This window comes from Symphodus melops, assembly GCF_947650265.1.
Source record: "Symphodus melops genome assembly, chromosome: 2".
Taxonomy (NCBI): domain Eukaryota; kingdom Metazoa; phylum Chordata; class Actinopteri; order Labriformes; family Labridae; genus Symphodus; species Symphodus melops.
In genome coordinates, this window is record NC_136692.1 from 827183 (window position 1) to 832182 (window position 5000).

General features: G+C 49.6%; 1 protein-coding gene across 2 annotated transcripts in view; it reads left to right on the top strand.

Moving 5' to 3' along the window:
• Nucleotides 1–1318: 1318 nt before the first annotated feature.
• The window catches only part of LOC306820551 (SERTA domain-containing protein 2-like), a 10188-nt gene continuing 6506 nt past the window's right edge, over nt 1319–5000 (top strand). Inside the window, exon 1 of one of the 2 annotated variants that reach the window (XM_079338431.1) lies at nt 1319–1477. The gene's annotated coding sequence lies outside the window, so the exon portion shown is untranslated. Of the gene's footprint in view, nt 1478–3774; nt 4236–5000 lie in introns of those variants that run through there. The other variant, XM_079338430.1, reaches the window with a different exon arrangement.

Genomic DNA, 5000 nt, shown 5'->3' on the forward strand with positions numbered 1-5000 from the left:
GGGAGAGAGAGACAGAGACAGAGAGGGAGAGAGAGAGAGAGGGAGGGAGAGAGAGACAGAGAGAGAGAGGGAGGGAGAGAGAGAGGGAGGGAGAGAGAGACAGAGAGAGAGAGGGAGGGAGAGAGACAGAGAGAGAGAGAGGGAGGGACAGAGAGAGAGAGAGACAGAGGGAGAGAGAGACAGAGGGAGAGACAGGGAGAGAGAGAGACAGAGAGGGACAGACAGAGAGGGAGAGAGAGAGACAGAGGGAGAGAGAGAGAGAGACAGGGAGAGAGAGACAGAGAGGGACAGAGAGAGGGAGAGAGAGACAGAGGGAGAGACAGGGAGAGAGAGAGACAGAGAGGGACAGAGAGAGGGAGAGAGAGACAGAGGGAGAGAGAGACAGAGAGGGACAGAGAGAGAGAGACAGAGGGAGAGAGAGACAGAGGGACAGAGAGAGACAGAGAGTGAGAGAGAGACAGAGAGGGAGAGAGACAGAGAGGGAGAGAGAGAGAGACAGAGAGACAGACGGGGAGAGAGAGAGAGACAGGGAGAGAGAGAGACAGAGAGACAGACGGAGAGAGAGAGAGACAGAGAGACAGACGGAGAGAGAGAGAGAGACAGGGAGAGAGAGAGACAGAGAGAGAGAGACAGAGAGGGACAGAGAGAGAGAGAGACAGAGAGTGAGAGAGAGACAGAGAGGGACAGAGAGGGAGAGAGACAGAGAGAGACAGAGACAGAGAGACAGACGGAGAGAGAGAGAGAGACAGGGAGAGAGAGAGACAGAGGGAGAGAGACAGAGGGAGAGGGACAGAGAGGGAGAGAGAGAGAGAGAGAGAGACAGAGAGACAGACGGAGAGAGAGAGAGAGACAGGGAGAGAGAGAGACAGAGAGAGAGAGACAGAGGGAGAGAGAGAGAGAGAGAGACAGACGGAGAGAGAGAGAGAGACAGGGAGAGAGAGAGACAGAGAGAGAGAGACAGAGGGAGAGAGAGACAGAGAGGGACAGAGAGGGAGAGAGACAGAGAGGGAGGGAGAGAGAGAGAGAGAGAGAGAGACAGAGAGACAGACGGAGAGAGAGAGAGAGACAGGGAGAGAGAGAGACAGAGGGAGAGGGACAGAGAGGGAGAGAGAGAGAGCAGGAGCTGATATACATGAATAATACTCTGTGAGTCTTCAGAGAGGTAAAGACGTCTCGTCTCTATAAACGGATCTGTCCTGTCCGGATCAGAAGAACAAACAGAACTCTGAGATGATTCCCGGAGGAGACGCTGACAGAAATAACTCCAATAAGCTGCAGAATCAGGTCACGTGGGACCTTTAAAGGCATTTGATCGTCGCGCGCTCGTCTCCAAACAGAGACGTGAATGTGCGGCGAGATGTTGCAGCACGTGGAGTTACAGCGTCCCACCAGCAGAGGGCGGCGAGGAGCAGTCTGACACACAGCTATGAAACATTCAACAGATTCATCCGTCAGCGTGCGAGAGGTGATGATGATGGTGATGATGATGAAGGTGATGATGATGATGATGAAGGTGATGATGATGAAGGTGAACCCTTTAGTTACAAAAGTAAACTGAAGGATTGAGAGGTGGGAAAATAAACTTTAGTAAAAGTCCAGAGCGAGCGACGAGCAGGCAGAGAGAGAGAGAGGCCTCTGAAGGAATGGCAGGAAGAGGAGGAGGGTCTGTGTGCCGGCTTCATTTGTAGTTGGTTGCCGGGTTACAGGGTGGGGTGTGTGTGTGTGTGTGTGTGTGTGTGTGTGTGTGTGTGTGTGTGTGTGTCTGTGACAGCTGCAGAGACCTCAGCTTTTCGCCCAGCTGCTGCTGCAGGAGGAGGAGGAGGAGTCCATGTGTGAAGTTCAGACTCTCAGTCACCAGCTGATCTGTCTGATGGCGACAGAACAGACCTCCTGCAGAGTCTCACACACACACACACACACACACACACACACACACACACACACACACACACACACACATTGTTTGCTTGTAATGTCTTCACAGAAGATGTTTACCTCCTTCAGTCTCTACGTGAGCTGGTGAGAACTTTACAGAGACTCTCTTCTGCCTGCACAAGATCACAGCTCTCCTCTGGCAGCCCTGCAGCGTTCGGCCCCTCCAAAAGGCTTCACGGGAGCCGGCCAATCAGAGGACAGGGTGAAAGGGGGTGGGGCTTAAAGAGACGGTAAGCTGCAACGACTTCAGGAGTGTAAAGTTCATTAAAGGCGGAGTCAGTAGAAGTGTTTGCAAACATTCAAACATGGCCCCTCCTCCTCCTGAAGCCCCGCCCCCTGCAGGGCGTAGAGTGCACGTTTACTGCTTGTAGTGACACTGCAAGCTAACCGCCGGTGTTTGTCAGCTTCCTGTCCAACAGGAAGTAGACCCACGTCCACAGTAAAAGACAACCCAAGGTTCAGCCTGCTTTTAGAAGCAGCTTTCTCCTCTCGCTGTTTCTCCTCACTCTGATTAGAGTTTCTACGTCCACGTCCGTCATATTCACCACTTTGAATCTCCTCCAATCACTGAGCTGTATCCTAAACTCACCTGCTGCGCTCTCATTGGCTGGAGGAAACACACCAGCTCCGCCCACAAACGTCCCGAGTCAACCAGAACAAATCAGAAGAGTAAAATCCAGTCAGAGGACAGAGTCTCTGCAGACACAGTCACACATGTACGGAGGCCCAGAAGGGACAAAGCTTCACTTTAGGAGGAGACTGAGTTTTATTTTGAAGGGACAAAGAGCAGCTTCACTTTAGGAGAAGACTGAGTTTTATTTTGAAGGGACAATGGAGCAGCTTCACTTTAGGAGAAGACTGAGTTTTATTTTGAAGGGACAAAAAGCAGCTTCACTTTAGGAGAAGACTGTGTTTTGTTTTGAAGGGACAATGGAGCAGCTTCACTTTAGGAGGAGAATGAGTTTTATTTTGAAGGGATGATGGAGCAGCTTCACTTTAGGAGGAGAATGAGTTTTATTTTGAAGGGACAATGGAGCAGCTTCACTTTAGGAGAAGAATGAGTTTTATTTTGAAGGGACAATGGAGCAGCTTCACTTTAGGAGAAGACTGAGTTTTATTTTGAAGGGACAAAAAGCAGCTTCACTTTAGGAGAAGACTGAGTTTTGTTTTGAAGGGACAGTGGAGCAGTCTTTATGCAGATAAATAATCCTTTGGTGGATGAATAAACAGAGTGACGTTCAGGCAGCAGGCCGCCGCTGGGACACATCAGACAGAGAGTTACTGTCAGGGAGGCGGAGCTACACACACTGAACTGTTTTCAGCCAGTCACAGAATGAATCCAACATGTTGTTTGTGTAACGTTTCCAACTCTCTCTCTCCTCCGTCTCGCACAAATAAAACGATGTAACTGTACAAACTCAAGTTTCTTCTTCTGCTTCACTTCCAGTCAAAACACTTTCATAACGAGAAACACTGGGAGGGGCCTCAGAGTGTGTGAGTGTGTGTGTGTGTGTGTGTGTGTGTGTGCGAGGTGTGTGCGACGTCATAGACTGTAAATATGACGGCCATGGAAACCCCTGAGTTACATACCGGAACATGGTTTTATTTTGAAGTACTTCAGCGGAAGTGTTGTGACACATCGCCTCCTCCTCTTCGCCATTGGACGTGTGTGTGTGTGTATGAGTGTGTGCGCGTGTAGTTCGCTGTGTGTTGAGGTCGAGGCAGCCGCGGGGACTACAAACAAACAAACAAACAAAAAAACAAACAAACAAACAAACAAACAAGACGGACTCACGGCTCCTTCCTCCTCCATGTTCTTCTTCTTCTCCAGTTCCTCCCCCGGTCCGCTGCTCCTCTCCTCCCGGTCCGCTGCTCCTCTCCTCCCGGTCCGCTGCTCCTCTCCTCCCGGTCTACAGCTCCTCTCCTCCCGGTCCGCTGCTCCTCTCCTCCCGGTCCGCTGCTCCTCTCCTACCGGTCCGCAGCTCCTCTCCTCCCGGTCCGCAGCTCCTCTCCTCCCGGTCTACAGCTCCTCTCCTCCCGGTCCGCTGCTCCTCTCCTCCCGGTCTACAGCTCCTCTCCTACCGGTCCGCAGCTCCTCTCCTCCCGGTCTACAGCTCCTCTCCTACCGGTCCGCAGCTCCTCTCCTACCGGTCTACAGCTCCTCTCCTACCGGTCCGCAGCTCCTCTCCTCCCGGTCTACAGCTCCTCTCCTACCGGTCCGCTGCTCCTCTCCTCCCGGTCTACAGCTCCTCTCCTCCCGGTCCAGCGGAGGAGACCCTGGATGGGACTGACGACACGCGGTGAGTGGACACATCCTGATAAATAAACACAGAAACTTCTTCTTCGTTGGTGCTCACCGGGGCTTTAAAAAAAGAGTTTATGCTTTAAAATGAGCGATGTTGTGAGGAGGCTGTGGCCGGGTGTGAGTGTCTGCTGGCCGGGCAGGTGGCGGGGGAGCAGCCGGTGTCCTGGAGGTCCCGGAGGAGGAGCAGCTGCTGCTCTGACAGCTGATCTGTGATTGACCCCCCACAGGCAGGGAGGGGGCAACAAACATAACTACAGATAACTGATGCTCATTAATCTGACAGTGAGTCTGTTACATAGAGTTCATCATTTAAAACGTTTATTTACTTTGTTGAGCTTTAAAGGGAAAATAAGACAATGAAACAGAAGGTGGTTTAACACATGAGTGATGAATATATGTAAACTAGTCTGTGCTCATGGAATCAACTACTTTTAACAAACACATTTAAAGCTTTATGAAGTTCAAAACTTTGTCACGTGATCATCTGAACCTGAGAGCTCAATCCTCTTAATGCATCAACCCATAACTGTTTATTTATTCCTGTTCAGACATTTATAACAACATATATTCATAACAACATGTATTTATAATAACATATATTTATATTTATAACAACATGTATTTATAACAACATATATTTACATTTATAACAACATATATTTACATTTATAACAACATATATTTATATTTATAACAACATATATTTATAACAACATATATTTATATTTATAACAACATATATTTATAACAACATATATTT